The 12432-nt window shown below is 32.2% G+C and overlaps 1 protein-coding gene across 2 annotated transcripts in view; it reads left to right on the top strand.

Moving 5' to 3' along the window:
* Positions 1-3044: 3044 nt before the first annotated feature.
* LOC106708453 (ecdysone-induced protein 74EF) overlaps positions 3045-12432 on the top strand; it is a 150112-nt gene continuing 140724 nt past the window's right edge. For both annotated transcript variants that reach the window (XM_014499975.2, XM_014499986.2), the window contains exon 1: positions 3045-3293. The gene's annotated coding sequence lies outside the window, so the exon portion shown is untranslated. The remainder of the gene's footprint in view (positions 3294-12432) is intronic.

A 12432-nucleotide genomic window follows, 5' to 3' on the forward strand; every position in this document is an offset into this window, starting at 1 on the left:
TTTTAGTTTTTAAACTCATCATTTAGTTAGATTTCTTCAGTGAATAGTAGGTAGAGTAAATTTTTGTACAACAATGAAGTGGTAACCCTAAATGGCGGGAAAAGAGTTCACCTTGTGACGCGTTTCCCGCGCTGCGACCTCGTCGCGACCGCGACGCCTCGGCTGCCTGCGTGAGCGCAGCTCGGTCCGCTTCGGTCGCTGCTCATGCTCATTGCTTTACTCTTAGCACTCAGTACTCAAATTCTTGTTCGATGCTTAATGGTGGTCTTGCAGCTTGGCGCTCGACTGTCAGTCCTCGACTCCCATATATTTTAATTGGTGCGAAATTCGTTTTAGAACGCTCCATACGGTACGATGAAAGCAAAATGGTCTTTCATTTCCCTTTTAACGAGCAAAATTATACAATTCGAACGTAAAACTAGCTTCAATCGTGGCCGGCGTAAATAAATAAAGTTACTTAACCGTTATTTATAGTTTATTTGTTTGTTTTTCAATTGGCATTGTTTAATTTACTCACAACATCATAAAACAATAGGTTCACGACCTTACTAATAATCAAATAAGTTGGTTTACGCAAAAATGATAAACATTTAAGACGCACTGTCCAATTTCTCCGCGATTATAAATGACAAACACAGACATGTGTTGATTGATATGAAAAAGTAGATTTTTGATCCACATTGACCCAGGGTGTTGATCAGTGAATACTGTTATTAATATATCATTTACTTACGTTAGGTGATTATAGTTGTAAAAAAGTAAAAAATGCAGATACTTACTTTGTATACTCTTGTACATTTGATAAAAAATGTAGGAAATTATTTTACACACCGTGAAGTCGATAGCTGTAGTAGGTAAATTATAAAAATAAAACTTTAAAATAGTTGTTATTTTTAAGGTATTTAATATTGAGTTTAATTTCACTATAAAAATTACAACTAATATATTATGTTCTCGTTAAAATAGTGTTGCCATAATATGTCACAGTCAGTTTTGGAAAGTAACACATCATGTTACGAGCAATGCAAATATAGAAACTCTTTCTTAACGTCGTCTTATACTCATTAATAATTTATTGTAGTTTTGCATATAATCGAGACCCGAATGATTTCTATTGAACGGTTTTTTGAACGCAGCTGCAAATTTGAAAATTATTAACTTTTAAATTCGCTTCGCAAAGATATCAACTATGTTTAATTCATCTGTGTTATGCCTTCCTTCCTGTGGATTTCCACTGCTGTGACACTTGTATTTAAGACATGTTGTCACTGATTTTTAAAAGAAAATAAAAAGGATGTGTATACTCGACGTGGTCATATACTTCGATGGGATTTTATTTTCGAATATCCCTTATAATCTTAATAAAATTATAAATGTGAATGTTTAGATGGATGTTTGTTTGAAGGTATCTCCGGAACGGCTAAACGGATCTTAATGAAATTTAGCACAGATGTATAACATAGTTTTGAAGAACACATAGACTAATTATTATTTTTTTAATTCCGCGCGAACGGAGTCGCCTGCGACAGCTAGTATTTGTATAATTCGAATTAAATCATAAACAAATGACGTAATATTTAATAGTTAAGATATTTGAATTTGTAATTTGACATATTCCATAGCATAAAGTTTTTTTTTTAATTTATCACTCTCTAATACTCAGATCATCACACTGAGGGAAATATGAAATATGCTGGCACTATATGACGTAGTTATCTAGAGATCTGTAGAGGTCGGGTCACGTGACCTCGCACACCTTACCTCTTAGAGCTCCGCTATTAATTATCAATCCGGTATCTTGTCCAACGTCCTGAGCTGTGGCTAGTGCCTCGTTACTATAAGTTAGTAAATCGAAGAAAACATAACATATAACTAGAAGTAGTCGACAGTTTTCTTTTTAAGTTATGTAGGTTTAGGAATCAACGATCTTAAAGCTTGAATATCTGAAACTTTACACGTTTAAATACTCCAAAGTATGTAAGATTCTATCCATGTTTGTGGCAATTTAATATGAGGTTGTTTTAAAAATATCCAGAGTGCGGTAGCCCTGTATTCAAATGTCCTGAAATAATAATGATTTAGTAGAAATTACTTTTCAATATATAATATCAACTGTCGCTATTTTTATTTATTGATATTATTTATCATAAAGGAAGTGCTCCTCATACAGTTATAATAGTTTTTTTTGTTAAGTAAATTTTCTAATATCTTATTTATTATTTTTAAAATCTGTTGGAATACATTATCGTTGTGAAATATACTTTTAATCTTTGCATTTCATTCCATAGATATTTAATAATTTTTATTCTATAATTTCTACTTTAAAAGTAAAACTGCTTAATACTCGTGGAGTAAATTGTAAATAGTATGTACTCAAGTATATAATTATATAAGAAGTTCTATTTATCTACGAGTATCTTTCATCCTTGTTTATATTTCTCGATAAATGTCTAAGGGTCTTGCATATAATTAATTATATTAAAATAATAGGTTTAGGTTTAAAGAATTTATTCTCAAAAAGACAAACAAAAAGTCACTTACATGAGAACAATATCGCACACTATACATAATACAATATGGTCGCCGTTTTAGTTGTCAATTAACTTTTTTACAACAATGTAAAATGTATTGAGCTAGCTTTGATTTAAATTGATTACATGAACTTAAATTTTTAATTGATGAAGGTAACGAGTTATAAAGTTGTATATTAAAATAATTAAAAAAAAGAAAACAAAACTCATTCCTATTTCGAATTACTGGCCTTTTGTTAACAAGAATAAAGTCATAATGTAGATATAGCAAACATATATTTTGTAAATTAAAAAGTAAACGCCCATTTAATTAATGTACTTGAAAAAAAAAGTCATATCCACATAATGACAACGGGCTGGAAGCTGCCAGCACTTTGACCTGATTCTCAAATGCACATCCATTTCAGGGTTTTGATAATGATAACATTAGTTTTTTGGAGGAATAAAAATACGCGAGCGTTGAGGAGCGCGCCGGGGCGGGCGAGGCAGTTGGCAGTTCAGTGACTCGCGGCCCGCCGTACTCAGCGGACGTGTTTGTATGCTCGTGTGCTTTGACAATACGCTACGTGCTATCGTTAACTGAATTTCGTTATTTATTTCGTGTGTGAAAATCTGCTGACAGTGACAGGAGTGTTTGTACAGTGTTTGTACAGAGTTACATTTTTATACGGAAACTTGAATTATATTTTCAACATTTTATTATTGATTTTTTAATGTGCATGTGGACGGATCAGTGAACTTTTGGATTGCGTTTTGGATTTGGTAAGTTTTAAATTTAATATTTAGGAATTATTAATATATTTATTTACGTGTAAATATGGAAAGGAATATTTATTTAAATAATTTCAAGAAGTTCATCTCGAGTCATTTATAAATAAAAAAAAAAACATTGTTGTAAACTTGGTTAGTTACTTAAAATTTGTATTTATTTGATAAAGCCTAAATTAATTAAATTACATGTACAATAAATTTTATTTTAATTGCTTTAATTATTTGCTTTCTCCAGCTCCTTTCTCTATTTATGTTATTTTTTATTTTATGTAATCATACTTAATAAAATTAAAACTTAAAAAAACATATTTTGTTTAGTGTTTATCGAATATTTATTGATTTTACAATTGTACAATTTTTTTAGTAGAGATATTTTTTTAAAATAATTTTCCGGTATCTTTAGATTTTCTTAAAGTTACTTGCATTTTGTTGTTCATCGTATAACTTAAGTTATTACGCATAAAAAAATATTAAGCATTTTTTAAAATTAGAAACAATTTAATTTCGATAACCATCTAAATGTAATTAAAATGATCTCCATTTGTTACAAGATTTTATATACAATTTGTTTTATTAATTTAAATAATATGTTTTGTGAATAGGAAGTTAAATATAAATATTTAACTAAACTAATATTTTGGTTGTCTTGTACCTTGAACAATATATTGTTTATTGTTTATTATTCGTGTATATAATTGTATTTTCATATATATTTTCTGTGTATTTCCTGATCATACAATCAAGGTTACTTGTCTGTTTACGACAACATCAAGGTTGTTTGTATCTTTAATCTTTATGTTTGTACATGTTTATATGATACTTCTACAATGAATACGGTAGAGTGGTTGAGACTATTAAAGCTAGAGGACCAAGGATCAAATTTAATGGTTCACACTATGTTTTAGCTTAAAAGTATACAAGTATATTCAATTTCTTTATAGGTAGTATCTTTGCTGCCCGTTTTCAAATTATTTACTCGTATTACATCGAAGTATAGAGATTTTACTTTTTATTTTTCGACAAATAAAATCTTGGATTGTGCCAAGCAAAAGCTATGGATTTGTTAAAATGACCTTGAGATGCATTAATTTTTTTATGCAATAGCATTTACCTACTCTGAATAATCTAGGATAAGAGAAGCTGGTAACAACTCTTCGCATCTTGGTTTGTGACCTAGACATTAAAAATGTGTTAATTTTCTATAGTGTACATCTTGGCTCAGAAGAGTATTCGGTATTACTCAATTACTTTAGATACTACATCTTACTAATATTATAAAAGGGAATGTTTGGATGGATGGATGTTTGTTTGAAGGTATCTCCAGAACGGCTGCATTAATCTTGATGAAATTCGGTGTAGAGGTAGAGCATAGTCTGGAAGAACACATAGGGTATCTTTGATTCCGAAAATAATTACGGTTCCCGTGGGATATGATTTTTAAGTTTCACTAAATTATATAACTTGGAAATATAAAAAAAAACACAAATATTTAATAGCTCTCGCGAGACATAGAGCAAGGGGTTTGACGAATTTGGGAAATACTCACAATAAAGATTAGATAAGAAGATTTTGTCTGATAACAAAGAAGGTGGGCTTTTGGTTGCAATTGATTTTACAGAAACACAATATCACAATGGGGATACTGCAATGATGATTATCTAGGCTTTGCTATTATTAGACCCCTGATGGATACATATTTTTCGTTTTTAAGCATTCTGATCAATTCTTACTTCCAGATAAATCTGTCTTCTTAACACTGCTCTAGAGTATTGTTTGAATTTTTTATCTACAAATGTGTGTAGGTTGCCTAAGTCAGTGTTGTTCAAACTGTGGGTCGCAAAGCCTAAAAGAATTTTAACAATGGCGACAAGTACCGGTGACTGGTGACCTTTCTTTCCGCGATATTAAAAAAAACACAACACACTTTTGTAACTCAGAAGGTTAGATTTAGATTAAGGGATTCCATTTGGTTGTGGTATGTCCGACTCTGTCGCTCCTTCCACTTTTTGATTTAAAAAACTGGTTTAAATCAATCAATAAGCTAGTAAAGAGTAAGGCGACGCGACATAGATACATCTTATTTATTAACTTTATTCATTTAAGGCTTTTTGCATACAACGCAAATGATTGTGAATGATTAATTGAATGAAGGTCTAGCGGCGGGTGGCGGACGTCGGTGGGCCATTAGACACGCGAGACAAACACTTAACCAATACTTGAAGTAGATTCTAGATATCGCCAGCGATAAAACAGACAATACAACTAACACTAAGATAATTCGATTAGGCAATAGTAAACAGAATTATAAAATTGAATTTCGTTAATGCAGAAGCATTGATTTCTTTTTGGTGATTTAAAAATAGATTTGAATTGATGTGAGGAATTTTGTTCCAATTAAATTTTTACACGTCCCTGTCATATAAAAAATGGGTGCATTTTGTTATTTAAAATTATTAAGCAAACGTAAAATGGCATGAGTCAAAATTGAACGTGTTTGAAATCAAAAGTGTAGCGTCATCCACTTTCGGTTTGATGTTTTTTTTTTAGTAAATGATCGGATCGCGTGTCATCACTTTAAAAGATTCGCTTTCACTTGTTAGTGGTTAGGAATTTATTTTAACATATTCATCAAAAATACTGTTTAAAATAAATTTTAGTATTTAATAAAGAACCATCTAGAGAAAGAAATAAAGACCTTTTATTATGCTTAAAAATAATTGAAGGTTCTGTTTATGTTCCATAATTAACAAGTGCTTTCATATTAAAAAATAAAAGAAAAAAACTTTTTCTATAATTGCACTGCGAATGTCCCCTTGACGATTAATTTTGTTCTTAATTTATTAGTCTTACATAACATGATGTTATATTAAAATATCCTTAATTAATAAAGAAATAAATAAAGATAGTTTACGCGTGGTTCCCGCGCGCGGGCTGCCAAAAGTGAAAGCCCTGCCGGCCGCCAGCCGTCAGCCGTCACCGCGTTACGTCGGTACTCTACTTGTTTGTGGTTTTTTATTCTTTGCGTATAATCTTGTTACATCTGTGAACGCATGATGAAAGTTTGTTAACTCGTAACTAGCATAACACTCGGCAAATGTGTTTTTTATTTGTTTTTTTTTTTATTATTTTGCATATACTTTAATTTATGTTGTACGTTTATAAGAACATACTTTTAACGTTGTTTTGATTTTTAATCAAATAATTTGTCTTTTAGTTATATATATTTAATTATTGGCTTTACAATAATTTGTGACGAATTGATGTTTGAAAATTTTCACGTCGAACGCGTTAGCGACTGCTTAGTTCATTGCACCTTGATATTACAGTTTTATAGCAAATACTATACAGAAGATTATAAATAGTCGTATGATGCCGCGCCGGCACTGGCGCAGCAACAATAGCAACGCATAAACAAAATAAAGTTGTTTATACTTACTTTATGAAACTTAAAAAAAAAACTCGATTTAAAATCGATTAGCTATTGACTTCTTATAAAGTGTGAAAATAGCTACTATAAATGAAATACTTTTATCAACAACCGCCGACACAGTACTTTAATCAACAAATGAAAAAAAATGAAAAATAATTTATTGCAATCCAAAAAATTAAGTTTAAGTTTACATTGAACAGTTAAGCTAAGAAACTTTATGGATACAAAAGGGTTGCTTTATAAGTATTGATCAGTATCCTCGCACTAGGCGTAGCCTGTATCGCGAGGATCCTGCTCTTAAGTTTTACCAAAGATCTGTTAGACGGCAACAAATTAACTAAAGAAAACCAAAAGTGCCATTTGTCTTAAAAGTAAAGTTAAATCATTAATACAAAATAAATAGTAATAAACTCAATTCACTATTTTAAGAATATCATCTGTGTCCTCGTACGTTATTTTCAACAACCACGATTTCAATTTTATTTTGGCTTTATATACCGAGTCTCGCTTAATGTCGCATTTTCCTATGATTATGTTATAAATATACGGGCCTAAGAAATGCATAAAACTTTGGCGCTATTTTATAAGTAAATTAGGCAAATTGACACTTATGCGAATTGCTTAACGATTAAAATAGCATGTCCGGGCCGATGCATGACAAACAACTTGCGAGTGAACAAACACCGTCTTAAAGTAAAAATAAATAATTGTTGTTTTTTCATAAAATAAATGAATTTAGTTTAAACACGGTGCCACATATATATTCACTTTGACTAATAGTTACTTTTATAACGAAAACATCGGTAATATATTACGTTTAAACACTACTTTTATATTTTAAGACTTCCGATTACACAGCAGCGCTGTTGCACGGTCTAACGTCGCGACGTCACTGAACCATTATATTTTATAAATTATTTTATAAATTTTATAAATGAAATGAACCATTATATTTTATAAAAGGAGATGTCATAAAGTGACTACATATTTCTGGCCAAAGCCCAAAATTCCTTGCGTGGTGATAGATCAAATTTGCACAGTGTGTCCAAAGAATGGCAAAAAGTTTGCAGTGTTTCCATTAATGTGGAAACGTCACAAACAGGACATTCACCTGATGGTAAGCAGCTCTTCACCATGACGATATCATTTAAAAAAACGTAATTTTGCTCCGCATCGTATGTGCACTCTTTTCTCGAACTAAATCCGTACCGTACAGGACATACTTCTGACTGAGACTACATCAATTGATAAACTCTGTTACGTCTACTGACAAAGTAAACTTAACGTTTGAATCAATACAAAAGGTAACATAAGCATTTGAAAGGAACACACCGTGTCGCCACAGATTCGCAAGTATTGATTGAGTATTTATTTAGCTGCTTTAAAAATAAACTGCTCGAACGAGGGCGATCACCTCGGACAATGTTTGAACGACGTACTATAGTTTATGACTGGGGATATTTTTTTCAATGCGTCACACATCGGAGCTGTCAAAGTTGATTACGTCACGTGCATCATCTTAAATTTTATGTAAGAAGAATGCAAACAACGAACGTACATGTAGGAAAAAGTGTTAAAATATTTAGTAGTACATTACATAAAATAAAACTTATGTACATTTATTTTTAACTGATTTGTACGTCAATGCAATCAGCGGCACTTATTTTAAATTGCATCGCCTAAAAATAACAGCAGATTAATAAAACAAAACACGATTTCTTTATTATTAAACAATTTGATAACAAAGATAGTGGATTTTCCATTAAATTCCACGACAAATGTTAATCTTACTTTGTCGTTAGCTTATGTTATTGTGCCAATAAAAATGGTAAGAATAAGTACATTTACAATTAGTTGTATACTTAATATTTTGTTAGAATATAATATAACTTTATATAACATAACCTAACTAAGGACTCTACTAACTACACCAGATTTTCTGCACAAGCTACCGAATAATTTGTTTAAGTACTGCATTACGTAAGTAAAGAAGCATTACTACAATTCTTTTTGCATATTCTATTATTACAAAAAAAATTCGTCCGAGGCCGACATTGCGAGCAAACCAGCGGATCTTTTTATAAAATCCTCTCATAAACAAAGCCCACGTAATAAAATAAATAACTCGGACAGTCCTAATTCTAATCTAACAGCGCCAAGGTTCGCAAATTTTTCTCCAATATATGTCTCCTTGACACACATATCGCGGTGATGCGCCCGCGCCCCGCACCGCGCCCCGCGCCGCTAAAAAATACACGCCACAGATAGCGCAGCGTGAATCATAGACAACGCGCGCGCCTTTTTGTTCCTTTTTCAACATTTCGTCTGTCAGGTTGACACTTGACAGCTCTGTTATGCCTTTGACTCTATGTGTTTAATCATTTTTGTTTTTGTGCATAAATAAAAGAGCATTAAATGCTATGCCTTATGACCCTTTATAACGAATATTTTGACTACGATTTTTTTATCGTTACAAAATTTATTTGCGTTTGTAAAAAACACGTCTGAAATACAACAGTTTAGGACATTATCAAGATAACTATGCGTATATGATTTTCAAACCATGACCCAAACTATTAGACTATTTTCATTAATGGCATTACAATGTTTCTTTATCCAATTGTATCATTGTGGCGAGAAATAACTTATTTGAAATACTTATCGATTGGAAACTAGCAAAGTACCTATTACAGAATAATAATATATTAGTAAGAATACGGCCTTGAATTTATTGGGCCAATTGCGCACGTGTTAGATTTATTAGCACAGTTTCGGGCGGTCATTTTGATTCTTTAACAGTTTTCAAATATACCAAATAGTTTTTATTGAGGACATCCAATTAATGATACGCTAATACCATCAAGTTCCGTTCTACCTGTTTTGAAAGTATTCTGTTGAACAGTTTAAAACAGACCAATAAATTAATACATTAATGTTGCTACAATAATAATAAAATTGATAGGTTAAATACCAATGCTAAATAAAGTAAAAATCTAGTCATTTTTCGTTCGTCAACAACGTGTGCCATCATAGACTATTTTTGATTATTAATAAAATGTTAACTCAACCTAATTCGATACCAATAAGTTCTGCGATAAAGCCGTTGTGTTTTAAAGTGTTTTGTTTAAAATAAATATGTCTCTTCCGCACATTTGTGTCTTAAACAGAGCATTTTCTAGAAAATCGTAGAACAAAAATAACAAATAACAAAAAAGAACAATAAGGTTTGTGTTGTCTATACGTATTGTACTCTTGTCTATGCCTATGTAAACAAAATTGATATTTTACATTAATACTGTGGTTTTTACAACATTTCGCTGTTGTTTAGTGAGCTCGAAGGCTACCAGAGTTAAGGTTAGGTTAGGTGACTAGGCCTTAGTTAATCACACTGGCCCAGTGCTAGTTGGTTGATTTCACATAAATATTTGATTTTCTTAGCATATATTTTAAGGGCTGATTCGAACTCGGACCTGTAGATTTCAAATCCGGTTTTCCCTGAGCCATCGATAAACTTCGGCCTTCCAACAAAATCTTAACAATCAGCTTGATTTTTAATTCAACTGATGTTTTTATTTTTTTTCTTTAATAAATACAAACTTGATGGAGAGGTGCGCGGCAACTTATTCCGGTTTTTACTAGACTATGTCTAGGCACATAGTTACTGCGCAGCGCAGTTGTAACAAGATTATTCGTTGACAACAAACACTACATCATTGAGTTGTCTTTACAGAGCTGTGGTATTTTTTTTTTGCTATTACAATATAAGTTTGTAAATGACATCGTTGTACTAATTATCAATCATTGTAATGAGTTCCAAGGTTCGTCAAATACGTTTAAAAAATGCTCTAAAGTAGATTGTCAAATATAGAGAAAAGGGTGTATTTTAGATGTATACTAGCTGTCGCCCGCGACTCCGTCCGCGCGCAGTTAAAAAAAATTTAATAGCGGTATGAAAAATAGATATTATCCGATTTTCAGACCTACTGAATATGAATATAAAATGTCATAACAATCGATCAAGCCGTTTCGGAGGAGTATGGTAACTAACATTGTGACATGGAAATCTATATATATAAAAGAAAGTTGTGTTAGTTACACCATTTATAACTCAAGAACGGCTGAATAGATTTGACTGAAAATTGGTGTGCAGGTAGCTTAGAACCAGGAATAGGACATAGGATAATTTTTACCCCGTTTTCTATTTTTTTTATTCCGCGCGGACGGAGTCGCGGGTAAAAGCTAGTCTATATATATAAAAGAAAGTCGTGTTAGTTACACTATTTATAACTCAAAATCGGTCGAACTGATTTAGCTTAAAATTGATGGGGAGGTAGCTTAGAACTAGGAGACGGACATAGGAACTTTTTATTTTGTGTGCATTTTTTTTATTCCGCGCGAACGGAGTTGCGGGTAAAAGCTAGTTTTATATATTAGAAGAAGATAGTTATTTTTAAATTGTGACATTAAAAGCTATCGATACAGAAATGTGTCAAGTAAATGACGTTGACAAGGTTATTGTGAAAAAGAAATGTATTAAAAGAAGGTAGAGACGAACTATTATTTCTTTCAATTTAAAAAAAAAAATGTGTTATACTCGACAAGTGCAACAATGTACAAAACACAAAGCGATACCGAATAAGTTTGTTAATTCTATATTAGTTTATGACCATCCCGTAGTAAAGGGTTGCCAGTAAAGATTCGAAGTGTTCTTTAAGCGTATTTTTATTGCTATTTTACGAGCCGTCATAAAATTGGTAGCAATAAATATTCAATTGTTAGCGTTAGAGAGTTGTAGAAAAAAAAACTTGCTACGTTTTTTTAAAGCAATTTCTCCAAGGTTCTATTGTTATGGAATGTTTTAAACCTTACAGAAAGCTTACAGTATTACAATTTCCATTGCTAGTACCCTTTTATGTGTGTAGGTCGTTTGGACTCACACTACTGTCATAGTACGTCCCTACGCACTTGTTTGTGTGTGCGATTTCAACTAATCTGTGCACGTGTTTTCGGATCACATTGTGCAATACAATACGTATTAAAACGTTGTCCAATATTCTTGCTCTTATTTTATCGCGATATCGAATAACTTTCGAAATGTTATTCTGTAATTATTTTAATGAGTTAGTTAGGGAATTACTAAAGGTTTTGTGTTCTTATATTTTAAAGAATTTATTAGATATCAAAATGAAATAGGTTCCGCTTCTTTCCAAACTTTAATTGATACAAATTGAGTATCAAAACTTGCAAACGGATGTTTAACCATTTTTATAGAAAAACATTTAATTACAAATTTATTTAATTTTCCATGTGGCTCTAAAATAAATAGTTGTGGTGTCAATTTGAGCGCCAAATTGTTAGGCAGGAGGCGCCGCGCGTTTAATATTCAACTCCACCGAATATAGTTTGAGCACCAAACTATGATGATCTTCCCTGCCTCCCCCCCGCCTTCGTGTCAGTACCGGCGCTGCTCCCAGCCGTACTATATCGGAGGTCACGATGAGCTGGTCGGTCATCCGCGCCTACTGCGGTAACCTTGGCCCACTTTGATAATGCTCCCCTGCCCCCCTCCTCCTTGTCCCCCGTCGGTAGATAGCTTCGATAATGTTGACTTCCTCACTACCAGTTGTACGGCACTACGTTTTACTATTCCGCCAATTGCCGAGCTTTGTCTGACGTTTGTATTTAGTATATATGTATTTT

The sequence above is a fragment of the Papilio machaon genome, chromosome 3 (assembly GCF_912999745.1).
Source record: "Papilio machaon chromosome 3, ilPapMach1.1, whole genome shotgun sequence".
Lineage (NCBI taxonomy): Eukaryota > Metazoa > Arthropoda > Insecta > Lepidoptera > Papilionidae > Papilio > Papilio machaon.